This window comes from Salvelinus alpinus, chromosome 2 (genome assembly GCF_045679555.1).
Source record: "Salvelinus alpinus chromosome 2, SLU_Salpinus.1, whole genome shotgun sequence".
In the NCBI taxonomy this organism is placed as follows: Eukaryota; Metazoa; Chordata; class Actinopteri; order Salmoniformes; family Salmonidae; genus Salvelinus; species Salvelinus alpinus.
In genome coordinates this window covers 15,992,406-16,017,069 of record NC_092087.1, presented here as the reverse complement: position 1 = coordinate 16,017,069, position 24,664 = coordinate 15,992,406, and the positions used below count along the sequence as shown (strand labels likewise).

The 24,664-nt window shown below is 44.8% G+C and overlaps 1 pseudogene; it reads left to right on the top strand.

Annotated features, from left to right (window-relative positions):
- LOC139554763 (guanine nucleotide-binding protein G(s) subunit alpha-like) overlaps positions 1-24,447 on the top strand; it is an 83,046-nt pseudogene extending 58,599 nt beyond the window's left edge.
- The last annotated feature ends 217 nt before the right edge of the window (positions 24,448-24,664 follow it).

Below are 24,664 nucleotides of genomic sequence, written 5' to 3'. Positions count from 1 at the left end.
TTCCCCCGTCTCTGTGGTGGTGATAAGGACTTGGTGGTATCCCCCTCTCTGTGGCAGAGATAAGGACTTGGTAGTGTTTCCCCCTCTCTGTGGTGGTGATAAGGACTTGGTAGTGTTCCCCCCTCTCTGTGGTGGTGATAAGGACTTGGTAGTGTTTCCCCCTCTCTGTGGTGGTGATAAGGACTTGGTAGTGTTCCCCCCTCTCTGTGGCAGAGATAAGGACTTGGTAGTGTTCCCCCCTCTCTGTGTCAGGGATAAGGACTTGGTGGTATCCCCCTCTATGTGGCAGTGATAAGGACTTGGTAGTGTTCCCCCCTCTCTGTGGTGGCGATAAGGACTTGGTAGTGTTCCCCCCTCTCTGTGATGGTGATAAGGACTTGGTGGTATCCCCCTCTATGTGGCAGTGATAAGGACTTGGTAGTGTTTCCCCCTCTCTGTGGTGGTGATAAGGACTTGGTAGTGTTCCCCCCTCTCTGTGGTGGTGATAAGGACTTGGTAGTGTTCCCCCCTCTTTGTGGTGGTGATAAGGACTTGGTAGTGTTCCCCCGTCTCTGTGTCAGTGATAAGGACTTGGTAGTGTTTCCCCCTCTCTGTGGCAGAGATAAGGACTTGGTAGTGTTCCCCCCTATCTGTGGCAGTGATAAGGACCTGGTAGTGTTCCCCCTCTCTGTCTCAGTGATAAGGACCTGGTAGTGTTCCCCCCTCTCTGTGTCAGTGATAAGGACATGGTAGTCTTCCCCCCTCTCTGTGTCAGTGATAAGGACCTGGTAGTGTTCCCCCCTCTCTGTGTCAGTGATAAGGACATGGTAGTATTCCCCCCTCTCTGTGTCAGTGATAAGGACCTGGTAGTGTTCCCCCCTCTCTGTCTCAGTGATAAGGACATGGTAGTATTCCCCCCTCCCTGTGTCAGTGATAAGGACCTGGTAGTGTTCCCCCCTCTCTGTATCAGTGATAAGGACCTGGTAGTGTTCCCCCCTCTCTGTCTCAGTGATAAGGACTTGGTAGTGTTTCCCCCTTTCTGTGGCAGAGATAAGGACTTGGTAGTTTTCCCCCCTCTCTGTGGCGGTGATAAGGACTTGGTAGTGTTCCCCCCTCTCTGTGGCAGACATAAGGACTTGGTAGTGTTCCCCCTCTCTGTGGCAACGTTAAGGACTTGGTAGTGTTCCCCCCTCTCTTTGGCAGCGATAAGGACTTGGTAGTATTCCCCCCTCTCTGTGTCAGCGATAAGCACTTGGTAGAATCCCCCCCTCTCTGTCTCTGTGATAAGGACTTGGTAGTATTCCCTTGTGTCTGTGTCAGTGATAAGGACTGGGTAGTATATTCCCCCTCTCTGTGGGGGTGATAAGGACTTGGTAGTGTTCCAACGTCTCTCTGGCAGTGATAAGGACTTGGTAGTGTTCTCCCGTCTCTGTGTCAGTAATAAGGACCTGGTAGTGTTCCCCCCTCTCTGTGGCAGAGATCAGGACTTTGTAGTGTTCCCCCCTATCTGTGGCAGTGATAAGGACCTGGTAGTGTTCCCCCCTCTCTGTCTCAGTGATAAGGACCTGGTAGTGTTCCCCCCTCTCTGTGTCAGTGATAAGGACATGGTAGTATTCCCCCCTCTCTGTGTCAGTGATAAGGACCCTGGTAGTGTTCCCCCCTCTCTGTCTCAGTGATAAGGACATGGTATTATTCCCCCCTCCCTGTGTCAGTGATAAGGACCTGGTAGTGTTCCCCCCTCTCTGTATCAGTGATAAGGGCCTGGTAGTGTTCCCCCCTCTCTGTCTCAGTGATAAGGACTTGGTAGTGTTTCCCCCTCTCTGTGGCAGAGATAAGGACTTGGTAGTTTCTCCCCCTCTCTGTGGCGGTGATAAGGACTTGGTAGTGTTCCCCCCTCTCTGTGGCAGACATAAGGACTTGGTAGTGTTCCCCCTCTCTGTGGCAACTTTAAGGACTTGGTAGTGTTCCCCCCTCTCTTTGGCAGCGATAAGGACTTGGTATTATTCCCCCCTCTCTGTGTCAGCGATAAGGACTTGGTAGAATCCCCCCCTCTCTGTCTCTGTGATAAGGACTTGGTAGTATTCCCTTGTGTCTGTGTCAGTGATAAGGACTGGGTAGTATATTCCCCCTCTCTGTTGTGGTGATAAGGACTTGGTAGTGTTCCAACGTCTCTCTGGCAGTGATAAGGACTTGGTAGTGTTCTCCCGTCTCTGTGTCAGTAATAAGGACTTGGTAGTGTTCCCTTCTCTCTGACTTGTGATAAGGTCTGTGATAAGGCTGTTCTAAGGACTGTGATAAAGCTGTGATAAGGCTGTTCTAAGGACTGGGTTAAGGCTCTTCTAAGAACTGTGATGAGGCTGTTCTAGGGACTGTTCTAAGGACTGTGGTAAGGCTGTTCTAAGGACTGTGATAAGGCTGTGATAAGGACTGTGATAAATGTGTTATTAGAACTGTGATAAGGACTTTTGGAGGAGGTTGAATTGAGTCTCAGTCAGATGGAGGCAGGCGCATGGAATCACTTCTGCTCTGTTGTCATCAGATTCTTAGGTTTTGATGTTTTCATGGCACTTCCTGTCACATTTGGTTGTCTGTGTTGTTTTTAATTAAGGATGTTTTGTATCTTAATAATTTTAGCAATGCAACAGGGTGACATGTTGACTGTCCGAAAGGTGCTGAAATAGACTGTAGGCAATCACTTCATATACAACGTCCATGTGATTGCATGGCTTGTGTAACGCTCGTCGTCGTAAGGAAGAGTGGACCAAAGCGCAGCGTGGAAAGTGTTCATGATCTTTATTTGTCAAGAATCACTCAAACAAAATAACGAATACAAAAACGAAAGCGAACAGTTCCGTCAGGCACAGATACTAAACGGAAAACACTCCACAAAACCCAAACGGAAAATGACAACTATTATTTGATCCCCAATCAGAGACAACGATAGACAGCTGCCTCTGATTGGGAACCACACTAGGCAAAAACAACAAAGAAATAGAAAACATAGATTCTCCCACCCGAGTCACACCCTGACTGTCTATCGTTGTCTCTGATTGGGGATCATATATAAGTTGTCATTTTCCGTTTGGGTTTTGTGGGGTGTTGTTTTCTGTTTAGGTTGTTTCCCTGACAGAACTGTGCGCTTTCGTTTTTTCTCCTTTTGTCATTTTGTTTGCGTGTTTTTGTGAACATTAAATCATGAACACTTTCCACGCTGCGCTTTGGTCTCATTCCGACGACGAACGTTACAGAACACCCCACCAAAGAAGGACCAAGCAGCTTGGACAGGAGGAGAAGGGATCCTGGGCACGGGAGAGAAGGGTGTTTAGGACATCGTGGACATGGGAGGAGATCATGGCAGGTGACAAAATCCTGCCATGGAAACAGGCGGAGGCAGATAGAGAGGAGCGGAGAGATCAGGAGTTACGGCAGAGACGGGAGCACGAGAGGCAACCCCCCCAAATTTTTTGGGGGGGAACATGGGTTGGCGAGCGGAGTTGGTCACGGTTCCAGTGCCATGTTTTCCGGTTTTACGCACCGTGCCTTCAGTGCAAAGTCACAGCAAGGTGCCTGCAGTACATGCTCTCCGTACCTGCCGCATAAAGAGGGGTATCCAGCCAGGTAGGGTGGTGCCGGCTCAGCGCTCCTGGTCTCCAGTGCGTCTCCTCGGCCCGGGTTATCCTGCGCCAGCTCTACGCACGGTATCCCCAGTTCGCCAGGAGAACCCATTGCGGCCTGTTCCAGCTTCCCGCACGTGCCGGGCTAAAGTGGGCATGCAGCAAAAAGGAGAGGTGCACGTGTTAAGCACCAGATCTACAGTGCTCCCCCACAGCCCGGTTCGACCTGTGCCTGCGCTCGGGAGGTGCCGGGCTAAAGTGGGCATTCAGCCTGGAGGAGTGGTGCCAAGGCTACGCACCAGATCTCCAGTGCTCCCCCACAGCCCGGTTCATCCTGTGCCTCTAAGGACCAGGCCTCCTGTGTGTCTCCCCAGCCTGGTGGGCCCTGTGGCAGCCCCACGCACCAGGCTGTCTATACGTCTCCTCCCATCAGCGAGGGTTCCCAGTCCGGAGCCTCCAGCGACGTTCTCCAGTCCGGAGCCCCCAGCGACGGTCTCCAGTACGGAGCCCCCAGCGACAGTCTCCAGTCCGGAGCCCGCAGCGACGGTCTCCAGTCCGGAGCCCCCAGCGACAGTCTCCAGTCCGGAGCCCCCAGCGACGGTCTCCAGTCCGGAGCCCGCAGCGACGGTCTCCAGTCCGGAGCCCGCAGCGACGGTCTCCAGTCCGGAGCCCGCAGCGACGGTCTCCAGTCCGGAGCCCGCAGCGACGGTCTCCAGTCCGGAGCCCGCAGCGAGGGTGCCCAGTCCGGAGCCCGCAGCGAGGGTCCCCAGTTAAGAGCTTGCAGCGACGATCTACGGTCCGGAGGTCCCGGCGACGATCCCTGCACCGAAGTGGGGGGAGCCTAAAGCGGAGCGGGGTCTGCGTCCCGCACCAGAGCCCCCACCGAGAGTAGATGCCCACCGTTCAGGTTTGCGGCCGGAGTCCGCACCTTTGGGGGGGGGGGGGGTACTGTCACGCCCTGACCTTAGAGATCCTTATTTATCCTCTATGTTTGGTTAGGTCAGGGTGTGACTCGGGTGGTAAAATCTATGTTTTCTATTTCTTTGTTGTTTTGCCGAGTGTGGTTCCCAATCAGAGGCAGCTGTCTATCGTTGTCTGGGGATTGGGGATCATATATAAGTTGTCATTTTCCGTTTGGGATTTGTGGGGTGTTGTTTTCTGTTTAGGTTGTTTCCCTGACAGAACTGTGCGCTTCTGTTTTTTCTCCTTTTGTCATTTTGTTTGAGTGTTTTTGTGAACATGAAATAATGAACACTTTCCACGCCTCGTTTTGGTCTCATTCCGACGACGAACGTTACAGCTCGTGACAGTTAAGAACAAATTCTTATTTACAATGACGGCCTAACCAAGGTAAAAATCTGTCGTTCTGCCCTGAACAAGGCAGTTAACCCACTGTTCCCAGGTATGCCGTCATTGTAAATAAGAATTTGTTCTTAACTTCTTGTCACTACAGGGGGTGCTGTTTCAACTTGGACATTTATCGTTCCCAAATTAAACTGCCTCGTACTCAATTCTTGCTCGTACAATATGCATATTATTATTACTATTGGATAGAAAACAATCTCTAGTTTCTAAAACCGTTTGAATTATGTCTGTGGGTGAAACAGAACTCATTCTGCAGCGAAATTCATGACAGGAACTGCGAAGGTCTAAAAACGAGGCTCTGTTCTCAGATCAGTTTAAAGCTCTGTATGTATCCTATGGGTCGACATGAACTGCACCCGCCTTCCCCTGGATGTCAGTAACCAATGAGAATTGGAATGGAGTTTCTACGCAGATCTCAGACCTTATAAAGCCCCAAGGAATGGAGGGAGCTCTCTTTTCGACGTTCGTCATGACGCAAAGCAAGACCTCAGGATGGCATTTTGAAACGCTCAGTTATCGGCCTTAGATATATCCGTCTGTAATTTAATTCGATATAGGTGTTAGAAACATCATAACGAAGTTATTTTAAACCGAGTTATATCAGTTTATGCGAGTATATTGCGATTTTTGGAATTTCCTTAGTATTGCGTTTTGAAGAATTGGGCATGTCTGCGCCACATAGCTAACGTTAGCTGCTATTTCCAAAATTGAAGAGGACGTTTTACAACCGAGCAACGATTCTTTTGGACAAAGGACAACTTGCCCAAGATTCTGATGGAAGCTCGTCCAAAAGTAAGAGCTATTTATGATTTAATTCGTATTTATGTGGAAAAATGTAAAAGGATTTGTCCGCCATTAATTTCGCCACTGGTCTGGCTGTAACGCACACTGTATGTCTAGTAACGTTAATTTTCAAAATCTAACACAGCGGTTGCATTAATAACTAATGCATCTTTCATTTGCTGTCCAACCTGTATTTTTTAGTCAAGTTTACGATTATTTATCGATTAGATTAGGTGCCTCTCCAAGATGGCGCCGGCCAGAATGCCTGAAATGTTGCTACTGATCACATTGTATAACCACGATTTGTGCTGCTAAATATGCACATTTTCGAACAAAACCTATATGCATTGTGTAATATGATGTTACAGGACTGTCATCTGATGAAGTTTATCAAGGTTAGTCAAATTATATATCTTTTGCTGGATTGTTACGATCGCTAACATTTGCTGCTGGTAAATGCGGTTGTGTTTCTGGCTATTGTGGTAAGCTAATATAATGCTATATTGTGTTTTCGCTGTAAAACACTTAAAAAATCTGACATTGGCTGGATTCACAAGATGTTGGGCTTTCATTTGCTGTACGCTGTGTATTTTTCAGAAATGATTTATGATGAGTAATTAGGTATTTGACGTTGGTCTCTGTAATTATTCTGGCTGCATCAACGCTATTTCAGATTGCAGCTGCAATGTAGAACTGTGATTTATACCTGAAATATGCACATTTTTCTAACAAAACATATGCTATACAATAAATATGTTATCAGACTGTCATCTGAAGTTATTTCTTGGTTAGTGACTATTTATATCTTTATTTGGTCGAAATTGTGATAGCTACCTATGTATGAAAAAAATGGTGGAGAAAAAAAAGTTGTGTCTTTTGCTATCGTGGTTAGCTAATAGATTTATATATTGTGTCTTCCCTGTAAAACATTTAAAAAATCAGAAATGATGGCTGGATTCACAAGATCTGTATCTTTCATCTGGTGTCTTGGACTTGTGATTTAATGATATTTAGATGCTAGTATTTACTTGTGGCGCTATGCTAGGCTATGCTAGTCAGCTTTTTTTACTGATGGGGGTGCTCCCGGATCCGGGATGCGTAGCAAGTAGAAGTTAACCGACTTGCCTAGTTCAATAAAGATTAACTAAAAAAAAATGTTTAACCCGGCCAAACCCTAACAATGCTGGGCCAATTGTGCGCCACTCTATGGGACTCCCAATCACGGCCAGTTGTGATACAGCCCGGGATCGAACCAGGGTCTGTTGTGATGCTTCTAGCACTGAGATGCAGTGCCTTAGACCGCTCTGCCACTCGGGAGCACCATGTATCTGTCTCATTTCATTCTATACCACATAGATTACCACCCTCTCATGGGCATCACATATTAGGCCTAGAAGTTATGAAATGGCTGTTGTTGAAAGTATTGCTTATTGTGTTGTCAAAATGTCTTTCTCTGGCTGAGCGCTACATTTTCATTCCTTAACAACTGTGATAAAACATGTTACGTTACATATTCTTGAGAGCAAACTTTTACCGGCTCCCGTTATGAATTGGGGGTCAATTTGGGGAGTGCCTTGAAAAGTTCCAACAGTAACATACAGTATAGACGATATGGTAGTATAGATACTAAACCAAACAGATACCCAAAACAAAATGTCAAGTAGTTTTGATCTGAGACCTACTGAGAGCACGGTTAACCTGCATAAATCTCAGTCCTACATGAATGTCACAGAAATAAATCTCAAAATAAAAAGCTCTTTCCCTGTGTATTAGGAGTATTACGGTCTTGTCTGACAATAGCACTGCTCATTGCTCTGTCAAAATCATGGGTGGGGAGGGGTGTAAAAAACACTCCAGGCCACTCTTGAATGTCGAAACCAGATAGTTAAATAAATTAAAAATGTCAAATAACTGCCCTTTTTCTGGCCCGCAAATTGCTTTTGACGAACAAATCGGCCCTCCGCTGGTTTTTAAAAAGCCCAATGTGTCCCTCAAGTCAAAATTGTGTTTGCTTTGGACTGATTCTGTATTCCATACCAAACTTGATAAACTAGGCCTCATTTTGCATTTGTATCTCAGTTTCCCTGATAAGATTTGTACCTAAACGCACTACATAATTCAGTGAACAGGACTGGGAAGTGAAGTTGCGATGCCGCAGAGAGAGGTTGTTGAGCTGTTCCTCTCAGGCTGATGTGGACAGCTTTAGGAATGCTGAGGAAATAGGGCTGTGTGGAGTAGCCTAGGCCAGGGGTTCTCAAACTTTTTGGGGCCAGGAACCTGTCACGAGAATTATGTGATAGCAAATTCTTCTTTAGTGAGATAAAATAGTATACAATGAGTTTTAATCTGACTTCGGCAGTGCATGAACAAAGTCTCGGGCCCTGGGAAGGAACATTTTAAAGGCCCACCTCCTGGCATCGGAGAGAAATGTGTGCAGTTTTCAAGCTAATTTCCTGCTATTCAAAAAAAGTATAGTCCTTGGGCAAAGATTTTTGTTGTTGTTGCAGCTTTAAAGCTCATGTCCTGTAATTCTACACATTTTGCAGGTGTAGCGTGGTTCGTTCTGCGTTGTGTGTTTTCAATTAGGACGCTGCCACAACTGACGGTCTGCTCGTTGAACTCTTTTTATTTGCCCTGCACACGAAGAGACAACACACACGTTACCCTTGGTGCAGTCACAGCTCTCCGGCACCTTGCTAGCCGAGGGTCAGGCAAAAGAGAACGATAAAGGGGTATGGGAATACAGATAACCCGCGATGGGCCAAACCAAAATATACAAAACTTTTACAATCACATGTATGTACAATATTGGTATGAAAAAGTGTTTGTACACCAAATAAAAACATTAGCTATGCAGCTGTAATTAAATAAAAAAATACACTGAATTATTATTATTATTATCAAATTATTAACATCCCCTCTTGACCTGGCCTATTTGAATTGGTCCTTGTGTGCAATTTGGTGCGTAATCTAGGGGAACAACATCACACTGCTACATTCACCCCCACTGTTTTACACTAGATTATAGGCCCAAAACAAAACACATTACCTCGAAGGTAACAAAGCAAAGAAAGAAAAAAATAATCACACCCACAGGGCGACAGAGTAACCCAGTGTAGTCCCTTAATTCTAGACCCACAAATGGTCGATCAGCTGAAAAGCTATCCCGCGAAGGATTAGGAAAAATAAGGGGTAGCTAATCCCTTATTCAACCGTATACGAAAAATGCCATATACATTTTATGCCGATGGACTACACACAAAGCTACATGAATTGTCAAATATATTAGACAAACCCACAAATCATTCTAAGACATGCTTAGATTCCTACATATATATATATATATATATAAAAAAGAAAAGGTAGGCAATATCCTACCGTCACTGAGAAACCAAGAACTGTTTCATTTCCTGTGTAGACATAGTTTGGATTAGCCTATCCACTGGCTTAATAAGTCTACCTAGTCTAGTCCGAACACCCTCACCCACAAACCTAGCAGGAATGTCACAGGCAGCACTAACCCTGCTCAGAGGTCTAACCTCAGGATGGGGAGTACTACAGATCCGCATCTCCGGAGCCAGTAGTCTCGTGAACAGTCTCGTGAACAGAAACCCAGTAGTCTCGTGAACAGTGCAGTTATAGGAGAATGTCAATGTGTTCAACATCTGAGGCCATTTAGCCTTAGACCTAGCTGGTAGAGCTCTAATCATCCCACCCAGTGTGCGATTCAGACGTTCTGCTTGACCGTTACCCATGGGATGATAAGGTGTGGTGTGGGACTTTTCAACACCAGATAACTGAAGTAATTCTGCAATAAGTAAACTCTCAAAGTTAGCACCCCTGTCAGAATGGATGCAATCAGCGAACCCATAAATGCAGAAGAAATTATTCCAGAGAACACGTGCAACAGTCTTAGCAGACTGGTTTGGACATGGATACGCACAGGCCAGCTTAGTAAAGTGATCAGTCACTACTAACACATCAATAAACTTGTTGTTTGAATCTTCGGCAGTCCAGAAATCAATACACACAAGTTCTAAAGGTGCCGTTGTCACAATGGAGACAAGTGGAGCTCTTGCTTCAGGCTCAGGTGCTTTACTCAACACACATCTCTTACAGTGGGCCACGTATTCCTTGACATCCTTCTCCATAGATTCCCAGTAAAACCGCTGTCTCGTGAGCCACAATGTGCGCTGCTGACCCTGATGACCAGCATCATCATGAACTCCCTTCAACACAAGGCCTCTCAAAGACACAGGTACGACATACTGAAATATTTTCTTCTTACTCACTGGGTGTTTTGAGACACGATACAGAATCCCTAACCGCGTGGTGAGTTTCCCCCACTGTCTTAGAGTATAAACTGTTTCTTTAGCTTCAAAGACTCGCTCTCTCCTAGATGGGCGCCGGCCTCTATCTACAAAGAACATGACTCTGCTGATGATAGGATCCAGTGACTGGTTATCATACAGCTCCTTGTGTGTAAGGACAGGTAAAGGGCTCTGACCCATGGACATCAACTTCTCAAGGTGCTGCACATGTGAAACGGCCCTCACTGTGGCACCATCATCCCATCGGCGATGGGCCTGGAGGACAGCAGACACCTCTTCACAGGAAACCAACCCACTGACATCGTCTCCAGCTCTACTCAACTCACTCCCAGGAGCCATAGACGTTCCACAGCCAGCCTCGGGCTGCTCACAGGAGAGACGGAACATGTCTTGTACATCATCCAGTCGAAGACCTCTGGCTTCCTCCAGCAGGACATCATATGGAATTCTTGTCAGTCGGTGCAGAACTTTGGAGCGGACAAATGGCTCTCTGCTCAAAGCATCAGCAACGACATTCTTGGGCCCTGGTATGTACTGGATATCAAAATCAAAAGGTGCCAGCTTTGCAACCCATCTCTGCTCACATGCATCAAGTCTCGGCTTTGTAAGAATATATTTGAGTGGATTGTTGTCGGTCCACACCGTAAACTTATGCCCTCGCAGCCAATGGCTGAACTTATCATGAATGGCCCATTTCATGGCTAGAAATTCCAGCCGGTGAGCAGGATACTTGGATTGTGCATGATTAAGAGATTTACTAGCAAAAGCTATTGGCCTGGCTATGGCCTTCCCATCTTGCACTTGGGATAGTACAGCTCCCAAACCACTAGTAGATGCATCAACAGAAAGCAAAAATGGCTGAGAAAAATCTGGATGAGCCAGCAGTGCCTGGTCAACTAGTGCTGCTTTCAAAGCTTCAAAAGCGAGTTGACATTCGGCAGTCCAGTCTGCAGCAGTGAGCCTGCGAGAGGGACCAGGCCTCTTTCTGCCCTTGCCTCTCCTAGGCTTCTTCTGACCTGTAGTCAGCTGAAACAATGGCCTAGCAACCATGGAACAATTCTCAATGTAGTGTTGATAGTATACTACCATACCAAGGAAAGAACGGATTTTGCTAGGAGACGGAGTGACACCATCAGCTTCCATCATCTCACTCTCAGTCACATTCAAAATGGTTTGAACCTTAGCAGGATCAGTGGCTACGCCCTCCTGAGAAATGATGTGGCCCAAAAACTTAACAGACCTCCTCAAAAACTTGCACTTAGACGGAGACAGTTTAAGATTGTGGTCCTGCAACCGCTGGAAAACCATCTCAAGTCTCTGCAGACTCTCTTCCTCCGTCTTAGCAAAAACCATCAGATCATCCAAATAGCAAAGGAGACTTAGAAAGTTCTGGTCCCCAAAGATGGTCAGCATCATTCTCATAAAAGTAGCTGGGCTGTTGCAAAGGCCCTGAGGCAAACGATTGTACTCGTGCAGACCTAAAGGAGAGGAAAAGGCAGTGTATTTCTTATCCTCTTCATGCAGTGGCACATTGTAGTACCCAGATGTCAAGTCCATTGTGCTGAAGAAGGCATTACCTCCCAGCGCCGCCAGTACATCAGCCTGATGAGGCAGTGGATGAGCATCCTTCACTGTGCGGGCGTTTAACAACCTAAAGTCAGTACATAGACGCAAGTCCCCATTCTTTTTCCATACCAGCAGCAATGGTGACGCATACTCGCTGCTGGATTTTCTGACGATTTCCTTTTCCTCCATATCATCCAGTGTTTCCCTGAGTTTTTGGTAATCAGCTGGAGGAAGCCTACGATAAGGTAATCGAAATGGGCGGTCATCAGTCAGCCGTATGCGATGGCAGAACTCTTTTGCCTCTCCACAATCCAGGCTATGTCTAGAGAACACCGTGTCATACTTCTCAATTAAACCGACAAGTTTGTCTTTCCAGAACTGTGAAACTGGACACTCCTCAACAGACAGGCCTTGAAGTCCAAGATTGCTCAGTGTACTGTTGTCATTAACTACACTGCCACCAACTGAACTCTTAGCTGTAAGACTGCCATGTGAGCTGTCACATTGTACTTTTGCCACGTTCTGGTAAGCAGCTTGCTGCTTGACATCATCAAAATCCTCCAATGCAATACAAGGGTACACATCTGCCACTTTAGCATTTCGTCTCAGGGTAACTGGCGAAGTTGTTGGATTCACAATCTTCACAGGGAGCCATCCATCCCCCCACAGAGGCGTAACTACTCTCCCTACTAGTATGTGTCGATTCACACAACGAGACGTGCTGGGCTCGACAACAACAGTACTGCCCACAGAGAGTTTTGTCTTTGGGGGTAAGCGGCCCCACACCAGATGCTCACTCATGGGTTGGAGCGTTACTGCCCTCTTCAACTTAATGGTGCCCACTTTATCTGGGATGGAGTCTCCTCTCCATCTCTCCAGATTTGATAGGAGACGCAGGAACTGGCTATCCTCACACTGGCCAGAGGGACCTGGCGTACCCACCACCCGCCAGTAGCTGTCATTTGATTTGAACTGTCTAATCAGAGACTTCAACACGTTAGTGCCAACAATGAGTTCATCAACCTGCCCATCTACAATCAGCACTGGGACTACATAACTGAAGCCATAAAGCTGTAGTTTCAAGTCACACATGCCCACTGGGCTAGTTTGCGTCCCACCACAACCCACCAGTATGATGTCTGAAGGAGCTAGAAAGTTCCCCTCTACCACTCCTGCCTCCCTCAACCGAGGTACAATATCTGCGCGCAGAGTAGTAGCCATGGACCCACTATCTAACATCCCCTTCAGCTCAACTTTATCCTGTACTAGCACGGTGGTGTAAAACAAACTGTCATTCTGAGAAATTCTCATTGTGTTCTGAAAAATTACTGTGTTGTTCTTGGGTACTGACTCACAAAAATAAGAATAAACAGATTGGATATCATCATCAGTGGAGGAAAAATTAGACTGCCTCACATTGCCCTCCTCAGAATGGAGACTTTCTAGTTTTCCTGAGACCTGCCAGTCTGTCCACATACAGGGCTCTTTCGCTTCCCAGTCTCACTACAGTCAAAGCTCATGTGGCCAGGAGAGAAGCACTTGAAACACAGCTGGTGCATCTGACAGTGAGCTTTGGTCCAGTGATTAGTGCTTCCACAGACAGCGCACTCACACTCACGTTTGGGGAACTGTTTACGGGGCCCTCTGTTCACAGACTGAGTATTGCTGACAAGAGCCTTCTCTAGCATACTCAAAACTTTCTCTAATGTCCCACCCTCAGATACAGATTGGGCCTGTTCTGGTTCACGGCCACATCGAGAAAAAGATGACACATTAGGTCTGCTCTCAGGATCCACTTCCTCCTGGGGGGAGTCGAAGACAGCAGCCACCTGCTGTGAAAGTTGTGTTCTACATGCTTTACGCTCCCTTAACAGTTCATCCAAACGATCCTGTACCTCACTGGCTGTCCAGTCACGAAGGGGTTTGCATTTGAACACTTGGGCCAACTCTTTATCAGGACAGTTGCGTACAAACATGACTGCCAACTCTGAGCACTGATTGGGCAAGGTTCTACCCTCACTTACAAGGTACTGTTCAGCTGCCTCTGCAGCTTTGTTAAGCCTAATCCAGAAATCTAGTGGACCCTCATTAGCATATGGTCTCATTGAATAGAAATCAGCTAATGGCATACCTGAGTAGACAGTATCCCCAAAGTGTTGCTTGAGAACACTGAACACTGCCTTAACATCTGTGACAACAGGGTTGTTACGCATCCAGACTTTGGTCACATCCCGTGCCCTCTCCATGAGCCTAGACATCACCTCCCCAACATTCTCAGACCCAGTGTAACCCCTCTTCTCTAGGTAGACTCCCATTAGCTCCTCCCACTCCAGGACAGAGTACTTATCTGAGCCATCACCCCTGAAGAAAGGTGGAGCACTAACCTCTGACTTCACAACCAGATTCAGCTTGGACGCATCAATAAAAGTTGACCCACATTGTTCAGGCAGGGGAAACTGCTGGGATTGGTCAGGGGAATGGGCAGGAGAAAGACTTGAAGCCCCAGGCTGCAGTAAACTCGCTCTGATAGATTCTCCTATCTCTGAACCAATCTGCTTAATAAGGTCACTAAGCTGACTCGGTGTCCCATTATTACTGAGGACTGGGGACAATGGTACATCAAGAGACAGAGGTGGGAGACCCTGGTCAGGTGTAGTAAACAGCCTACCCCTTTCAGTGCTTGTAAACTCAGGACTAGTAGCCACTCTACTCCCAGGAGCTGACTGTACCAATGGTGTAAATGCATGGACACCCCTCCCTCTACCCACACTAACCACACCAAAATCCCCAGCATAACTCATCTTATGGACTTGAGAGTCTTCCATGGCTCAATAGAGAACTAAACTACAATGTAATTTACTGCATACAAATACAAAAAAAATGCAATAAACAAATTCCCTCAAAACATGCAAATAAACACCAATACAATTATCTAGTGAATATGCTACATTCACCTTCACTATTTACAGTATACATTCACTTATAGCAAACCATCAACAAGTGCGCATGCGCGGGTCGCGCATCTCCTCCACATGCACAGCTCCGGTGGTCAGCTTGAGCTAACCAGTCGGCAGGTCGCGGCACCAGTTTGTAGCGTGGTTCGTTCTGCGTTGTGTGTTTTCAATTAGGACGCTGCCACAACTGACGGTCTGCTCGTTGAACTCTTTTTATTTGCCCTGCACACGAAGAGACAACACACACGTTACCCTTGGTGCAGTCACAGCTCTCCGGCACCTTGCTAGCCGAGGGTCAGGCAAAAGAGAACGATAAAGGGGTATGGGAATACAGATAACCCGCGATGGGCCAAACCAAAATATACAAAACTTTTACAATCACATGTATGTACAATATTGGTATGAAAAAGTGTTTGTACACCAAATAAAAACATTAGCTATGCAGCTGTAATTAAATAAAAAAATACACTGAATTATTATTATTATTATCAAATTATTAACATCCCCTCTTGACCTGGCCTATTTGAATTGGTCCTTGTGTGCAATTTGGTGCGTAATCTAGGGGAACAACATCACACTGCTACACAGGTTTAAAGCTTAAATTACAGTGCATTTATGTAAAAATAAAAACAAAAATGTTTTAGGGCAATACAATAAGTAGTAAGTTCTAAAATGTATAATTGGTAGAGTACTGTGGATACCAATATCCCTGTGAGCCTTCCAGACCCATTTTGCCAAGGGTTAAGAACATACATTTTAGATAATACAATAATATTACATTGTACTATATTACACCCTCTAAACTTATTCCCCGGATCCCTTGGCCAACATTCATTAAATCTGTTGTTGTTAGTAATGTTTTATGAAACGTAAACAATATGACTAAATATTTTTAGATCTGGCCGTTGACCTGCTGCAGTACCTCCGTGACCCCAGTTTGAGAACCCCTGGCCTAGCCGACTAGCCACTGACATATGTATCAACGGAGCTATAGACCATTCAGTCTGGCCTGTCAGTTCTACTTTCTCTCAAAGCCACACTATCTTCACTTTTCTGCTATACATTGTTCACTTGGTAAACTCTTCTCTCCCATTCTCTCTCTTTCTCTCTCCCCATCCGGTTTGTAGAAGTGTCTCTGCAGGAAATGGCTGGGACTGAGTCATCACATGAGGGAGAGAAGGAAGGAGAGAGGGAGGGAGGCAAAGAGAGAGAGAGAGGGAGGGTGAGAGGTTTCACTGGAAACAGGGTTGGGGGAGAGCGTAAGAGGGCTTTTCAAACTGAAAGGTCTGAGTTTGTGTGTGTGTATTTTCGTGTAGTCGCACACACTGCACGCATATAAAATCCTCCCTATTTATCTAGCTGACTGCATTTCCAGCGTGAGAATAGGTAAACAGTTGTTGGTTCCAGGTGCATGGCCATAACATTGTAGCGCGTCTCGCAACTTTCCTGGGGTGTATTCATTAGTCGGATTCCATTGCGAAACATTTTCTGTTACGAAACGTTTTGTAACGAAAACGAGACTAATGGATACACTCCAGGAAAATTGTGAGACACACTACAGTGTTACGACCGTGCAGCTGGACAAATTCAGGTAGGTCCCTCCCGGTTTTGTCCCGCTTGCTCTGTTTGCTTCAGTTTGGTTCGTAGAGTAAACCGTAAACGTGTCCGTTGCAAAACAGATTCCGACTAATGAATACACCCCTGGTCTGCGTACGTAGTTACATTGTTGCGATCCCAGACGGTTGTTATTTCTAGAATGCTCTCCTGTTTAGAGCCTGTTACCCCTTTCCCTCTCTACTTCCAGCATTCTGTGCTCAACAGCCCTTTTGGGCGGGGGGGCTCTCACCCTCCCTTTGCTGGTCTCTCTCCACGTTTCCCTCCCCCCTATTTTCTTCTCTCCCTGCCTCTTTCTTTCTCTCTCTCTCACTCTCTCTCTTTCTTTTCTGTGTCTGTCTCTCCCTCTCTCTGGCCCCACTCCAGTCACTAAAGATTTGGAGCTGATAGTCTATTTATAGCGCCTGTGGTTCTGTCACCATAACAACCAAGCTGGAGGCCAGGGCGCCAGGGAGCTATTTTTGGCGCAGCTCTGTAATGTATTCTCTCTCTTTTCTCTCTTTCTCCCTCTCTTCTGTGTCAGAGCGACTTCTGGGTGTGTGTGTCTTTAAATACGGAGGGATGTTAGGGACAGTGAAATAGTGGGTTGTTTGCAATAATATATTTAATGTAGTTATAATAATGATGATGCAATGTAAGGGTTTTAATTATCATACTATTTACAATCTGTAATCAACATGTTTGTAAAGATTAGGATCAGGTCATTCATATTCAAGGAATATGTATTAAGCCACATTTCAAATGTATTACAAAACTGATAGACTTGTAGACTTGCATGGTTAATCTCTCTATCAATGTATCCATGTATGTTCCAGGCCCACTCTCTGTTCCTGATCTAGCATCTTGACATGGTCACATGTCTCTTTCTGCGCATGTGCTCAGCTAGCAAACACGGCCATGACACTGCTCACTAGCATGGTGTGGAATATTATAATCTATTGGAAAGGCTGGAGTTGTCTTTTCTCTAACAGTGTGTGGTGGATCAGTTATAGGCTGCGGGACGGCTGAGAAACAAGTCCAGATGTGCAGCGGATGACATTATGAGATGTAGGGAAACATTTAGAAATACTCCTTGCACGTCTTTCATCTGAAGTAGAACAACTATTAGGAATCTTAACCAACAATAAGCAAACCCATGTTATACTAAACCCATTTTGTACAAACCAGAATGTGTTTAACGTTTTGTTGAAAATAGAAAATTGTGAGAGGACAATGCCTCAAAATTCTGACCGTTTTTAAATTATGTATTTTACGGGGTTTTAGTTCAATGAGGTGAACTTGACCCATTAACAATTTGACTGTACAATGTTATCGGTTGGCATCAGTAGATCCCATACATTTTCTTTGGTGGAAAATATAAACAAATAATCATTGTTATACCCGTCTCTCCCGGGTGTCGCAGCCGGCCGCAACCGGGAGATCCGTGGGGCGACGCACAATTGGCATAGCGTCGTCCGGGTTAGGGAGGGTTTGGCCGGTAGGGAGGGTTTGGCCGGTGGGGATATCCTTGTCTCAGTATGTAAAAATGTAATAAAATGTATGCACTCTACTGTAAGTCGCTCTGGATAAGAGCGTCTGCTCTTGGCCGGTAGGGATATCCTTGTCTCAGTATGTAAAAAATGTAATAAAATGTATGCACTCTACTGTAAGTCGCTCTGGATAAGAGCGTCTGCTAAATGACGTAAATGTAAATATAATTCACGTGATTCAGTGTATGTGTGTTTGTGTGTGTGTTGTCTTTAAGATTTTTGGAGCAATGCCCCAGAGCTATTAAGTTATGCCACATTGTAGCCTGCTTTGTAGAACATGTCTCTGTTATTAAACTTAGGCTATTGTTACTTAAAGTTAAAGATAAAGTTAGAGATACTGAAATTGTAAGTCGCTCTGGATAAGAGCGTCTGCTAAATGACTTAAATGTAAATGTAAATGTAAATTACTGGAAATCTCAAAGGCTGGGGTGGTAAGTTAAATTTCCATTTACCAGTGCTGGACAAATGGACACAAACACTATATCCCAGAAATACTTTTGAGATCACCAAACTAGTTAAAGAAAATATAAAAACAAACGTCAGTCTGCCACCAATAAAAGCACACCAGGTTAGTGTTTCTACATCATTATTCAGTCTGACTACTGGGGGATGGTTATTATAGGACTAGCTCTATTAATAGGGAGAAATTCTAAAATTGAGATGTGTTTTTGGACTGGATCCTATGGGCACATCAGAGCAGTTGTGGTATGAGAACAGCCTCGCCACTCAGCCCCAAGAGGGAGATGGTAGCTAGCTGGCTCTGCGTGCGGGCGCACGAGTGCGTTTGTGAGCATGAAGCATGTCTGTCTATGTGAATCTCTGTCTGTCTGTCTGTCTGTCTGTCTGACATCCCCCTCCTCTCTCTGTGTGTGACCTGCAGGCCTCTGGTCACATTTCACACCAGTGTGTCACATTCCTAGTTATCTCAGAGGGTTATATACCTCTTCCCTGAGAGGCAGCCAGGCAGCACACTGATTGTCCATGTTGGGGTTCTGGACATGAGGCGGGTTACCAGGCCTCCCATTCCTACAGCTATTCTCCAATCAAATCAAAGTTTATTGGTCTCCATGGGGATCTTCAGTAATGCCCTGAATCACTGCACTTCACTGTGGAATTGAGCTGTTTTACCTTCGTTTCAGACAGCAGTCATTGTATTTGACTGTTGGAACGACACAACACAATACCTCTCTGATATTGAAATGTGTAGCCTATGACCATGGTGTGAGGTTGGGCTTGTCACACCATTCTGCCCAGTAGACTGGACCAATGACGGCAGTCCACACTTAGGGTCCAGGTTCACATGTAGAAAAAGAGGGAGGGGTGGATCCGATCCGTCTGCTGGCTGGCCACAACAAGTCACATCAGTCTAAAGGCACAACAGTCAGTTAGCTGTAGACCATAAGCTCTCTAAATTCAGCTTCAACATATTTAATGGTTCAACTATATGCATATAACATTTACAGAGCCCCCCCACCCCTCACTATTACTACTACAGCAGCAGCTCCAGTGACTACAGTGTCTGACAGAGCAAACGGCTGGTGACTCACACTGCAAACCTCTGGTCTCGCTGTGGAGAATAAATACACCCCTCCGCTGGTCGGTTGTGGAAGTGTTATCATCTTTTTGCTTTACTGGTTGGTGACTGTAGTCTCCCTGCCCGCGTCTCAATCTGCCTGGTATGGAATTTGCCAGAGGCGGAATGACCGCTAGTGCCATCTTGAGAATGTTTACGGTCTGGTTAGTTTGACAGGAAATGTATGGTGAAACATGTAGTTGGCTGAATTCGCAGACAGATAACATAAATCTAATGTCACAAATGCAGCACCCAGTGAGGTTTTGATTTTTGACAATAGTTCTGGTTTGAGAATGTTTCAGAGTTGGTAGGCTGATGTTTGGTAATTCTGGGTACTGTGTGGGTTTCAGTCATCTGTCTCTCAGGAATGAAGGATATTGTTATATTTCTTGGAGTATTGTCCATTTGGGTATAGTACTAATTATGTATTTCTGTCAGTTGTATGCACAATATACTCTATAAATATCATATTGTGTCCTTTAATATCTGTCAATAAATGTGTAATCCTCTTTTACAGCTTTCTAGAAAAGATTGAAATTGTGAAGCAGAGTGACTACTCTCCTACTGATCAGGACCTGTTGAGATGCAGAGTACTGACTTCAGGGATTTTTGAGACAAGATTCCAAGTAGACAAAGTCAATTTTCAGTGAGTTTGAAATGGCAGCCATTTTTCTTCAAGATGAATACCCTAGTTAACTGTTGATCCCTCTGTGTTTCTACTACTTGTTATCAGTGGATATATTGGGCAGTAAGTAACTCTCATTGTCTTTTCTCCTCTCCCAGTATGTTTGATGTTGGAGGTCAGAGGGATGAACGCCGAAAGTGGATTCAGTGTTTTAATGGTAAGGCCTCTGCACCATCTAATACTGTTGTATTTCTACCTCCAATTAGTGTATAAGCAAATGGCATGTGATGCATCCACCTTCACATCCATGTCCTGTATCATGTCTAACCCAGTGGTGGTTGTCTGTCTGTCTGTCTGTCTGTCTGTCTGTCTGTCTGTCTGTCTGTCTGTCTGTCTGTCTGTCCAGATGTGACAGCCATTATCTTTGTGGTAGCCAGTAGCAGCTACAACATGGTGATCCGGGAAGACAATCAGACCAACCGGCTGCAGGAGGCCCTCAACCTCTTCAAGAACATCTGGAACAACAGGCAAGATCTCCCTGGCCTCTACCACTTTCAGTTCTCTCCCCCTTACAAAGCCACTCCTGTCCTTGACATAATGTTGTTTTGTGTGATTCCCAACCACAGCAGTTGCCGATATGGATTGTTGACCTTTTATGCTAATTTAAAATGTAATTGATTTGAATACATCCACTTCAACTCCCTTTGTTATTGTTTCTCTCCTCAGGTGGCTACGGACCATTTCTGTCATTCTCTTCCTGAACAAACAGGATCTGCTAGCAGAGAAGGTGCTTGCAGGGAAATCTAAAATTGAAGAGTATTTCCCAGAGTTTGGGCGCTACACTACGCCAGATGATGGTAAGGGAAACAGTAATACTCCTGAGCAACTCTCTACTGGAACTATTCAAGACTGTCAATGTTTCAAGTTTATCTGGAAATGTAACAATTGTAATAATATAACTTTGAACACTTCGGAACACTTTGCGAACTTTTCTCTGGTGAAGAATGAATCTTGTTAACATGGATTATTTTACTGATGGAAATGAAAATGTCTGGTATACAGTGATTAAACAGATGCTGGTATATAACTGATGTCCACTGAGTTTGATGTCTCTGTCCTTCCGAACCAGCAACACCAGAGCCAGGGGAGGATCCTCGTGTCACAAGGGCAAAGTACTTCATACGTGATGAGTTTCTGGTACATTCATTAATGTCTAGTCACTTTTTTGTTGACCTTTTTGTGTAATAAACCAAGCATATTGTGAGACTGTAGTAGTACCAAATGTGTATAGAAGTCTCAGGCCAATATGCACACAGCCATATGTGATAATGAAACCCTTCTCTTCTGTGTGACCTTTTCAGAGGATCAGCACAGCCAGTGGAGACGGAAGGCACTATTGTTATCCCCATTTCACCTGCGCAGTGGACACTGAAAACATCCGGCGCGTCTTCAACGACTGTCGAGACATCATTCAGAGGATGCACCTACGACAATACGAGCTCTTGTGATGTGAGTGGGAGCAGAGACTCCCAGTGTTCTGCCTATCCTTGATCAGTTAGTCCCCTCGTCACTCAACCAGCCCTCCCCTTCCATCCTGAAAAACAAACACCTTCTCCTGGGGACACTGTGTTTTAAAGTAAGAAAGTGACAGTGCAGCCACAGACTCCTAAACACAGTACTGTACCTGTAACAAGCCAACAGACTCCTAAACACAGTACTGTACCTGTAACAAGCTAGGACTGCTGAACACGCCACTGCACTTTGAAACTGTGCTCAGGTCTGCAATGTGCAATTCCTCTCTCATTTTCAGTGTCTCACATTCATTCTTTTACTTGGAAATATTCCTCACACACACACACACACACACACACACACACACACACACACACACACACACACACACACACACACACACAGTCTTGAGTTACTCTGGCAAGAGATGTCCTCGAGAGATGCAGTATGTACAGTACACTGAAGAAGGCTCTGGGAAGGAAAAATGGAGGAATGTAACCAATAAAGAAGCAGGTTGTGAGCACGTTCTGCCTGGGGATGGATGGATGCATGTAGAACTGAGTGTGACTCGGACACAAGACTGTCACATGACTTGCTTTTCTGGAATCAATGAGGAGAAAAATCTAAACATATAATACATGAATTCATGCATACAGTGAACATCATGCAGTGCAAAACATCCAAGCTATATATATGTGTGTGTGTGTGTGTGTGTGTGTGTGTGTGTGTGTGTGTATATATATGTAAATATGATATATTCCTGTAATAACACAAGTCAACTTTTAAGTTTTTTAGTTCCCCATGTTGTGTGTTGGTGTACACTGTGTGTGCGATCTGCCTTTGTGCACCATTTAACCCTGTTTCTCCTGTTTCCTACCTCCCAAATCACCCCGTCTATTCTTCTTCTCCCTCCCTTCCCGCTGCTACCAGACTCCAGCTCACAAAACATGGAACTATTTTCAACACCTGGGGATTATAGACCGGCTTTATTTAACAAGGAAAGAATAACCACAACACACGGAAATAAAAAGTTGAGGGAGCAAAGGACAGACATGGCACTCACACACACACACACACACACACACACACACCTGTGTCCTGCCCTCATCACTTACCCCTACACATCCCTGTGTTATTCCCTGCCACCTCTCCTCTCCTGTCTCCCAGCCTCCGAGCATTCAGTATGTCTGTCTGTCTTTATTTTACTGCTGGACTATTATTCTTGTACAGACTGTAAAATGTATTATTTTGTACAACTTTATGGAAAAAAAATACTTGTAGAAGATCCCTGTGCCTTGATCACGACTGTACTTGTAAAATGAGCTAAGATGTAATGTATGTTTCACTGCGCTGTACAGCTAGGCAGGCCTCAGCCGCCCCCCGTGCTGGTGCACCCTGGGTAGGGGTGGGTTGAGGGGACGAGGCTGCCATCTGTTGCTTAGTTACCATTTTCCCACATTTGTTTGTCCGTTGATTCATTTGTTTTGCTTTACTTTCCTATGATTTTATATATAATAGAATTTTAGAAGAAAAATAAGCAGACATCCCATCCTAATGTTTTGTAGTAAAATATATTAAACCCTAACACAATTTAATATATATAAAATATATTTCAGATTGTATATTTTATATGTATGTTATTATCTATAGTATCTCCATTGTGAGCTCTCCCCAGATTTTCTTCGTTTTTTTGTCACCAACATCGGCCTACATTTAATCTGGGTGTAATGGGAGGAGCTTATACTAATTTTGTATTTCTTTTTTTAAGCTTTAACTCTTTTAAAGGAGAGGATAATATCAAAATGCAAAACATTGCTTGTTTCTACATAAACCAAATTATTTTTGCTTAAGAAAATAAGAAAAAATGTATTAGTGTTTGGTTCATTTTTAATTCTGCCTTGCAGAGGCTGAGTACCATTTATTTTTCGAAGCTACCATTTTCTGTCATGTCCATATTCACCAGACTGAGCCTCTTCTATTTCTGCAGGCTTGCCCTACTACCAGGTGACAACCAAGATGACCCTCTCTGTACTACAGAAAATGACAGTACACATTCAGCCATATGGCTATGCTCCGCCATGGCTCTGTGTTTTACAAATGCATAGTAGTATTTATGTATTTATTTGTCAACTTTTGCCAGATTTGAACATGAGAGTACACTAAGCCTCACTCTTGAGGCATAGCCCTTGCCTTTTTCAAATGGTGGTACTGTGACAGTGGTGGGAAACCAGATTTCAGCTATTTCGTCATTTAGTATATTTATGTTGATGTCTCCTGTGTTTTCCTAGCCCAACTCGCTGCAGCAATAAGTGAGTGTAAGTTTAGCACCAAAAAACACCTGGCTTTTACATTTTTTACATTGAGTGTTTTCAATGTATGTTGCTTTTCCATGTGTCTAACACTTCCTGTACATTTTGTACAAAGACTTAAATTACGGCTGTAAAAGCAGAGTGTTACACTGTTTGAGTAAAGCACACACACACACACACACACACACACACACACACACACACACACACACACACACACACACACACACACACACACACACACACGGGGGGGGTGGGAGGCTTTGTTCGGGTACAACAACTGGATAGATCATGAGTTCAAGTTTCAACATTTATTCGCCACGTGCACAGGAAACACGTGCACAGGAAACAACAGGTGTACAGTGACATTCTTGCCTTGAGAGCTCTTTCCTACAATGCAGTGATAATCATAGAAAAAAATGAATAAAACATGAAAGTAAGAATAAAAACCACACAAGAACTACGATGAGAGTTAAAGAACACGAGAATGCAAGTACAGTGCATTCGGAAAGTATTCAGACCCCTTGACTTTTTCCACATTTTGTTACGTTACACCCTTGTTCTAAAATGGATTAAATAAAACATTTTCCTCATCGATCTACGCACAATAACCCATAATGACGAAGTGAAAACAGTTTTTTTAGACATTGTTGCAAATGTATTACAAATAAAAAAACAGATACCTTATTGACACAAGTATTCAGACCCTTTGCTATGAGACTCGAAATTTAGCTCAGGTGCATCCTGTTTCCATTGATCATCCTTGTGCTGTATCTACAACTTTATTGGAGTCCACCTGTGGTAAATTCAATTGATTGGACATGATTTAGAAAGGCACACACCTGCCTCTATAAGGTCCCACAGTTGACAGTGCACGTCAGAGCAAAAACCAAGCCATGAGGTCAAAGGA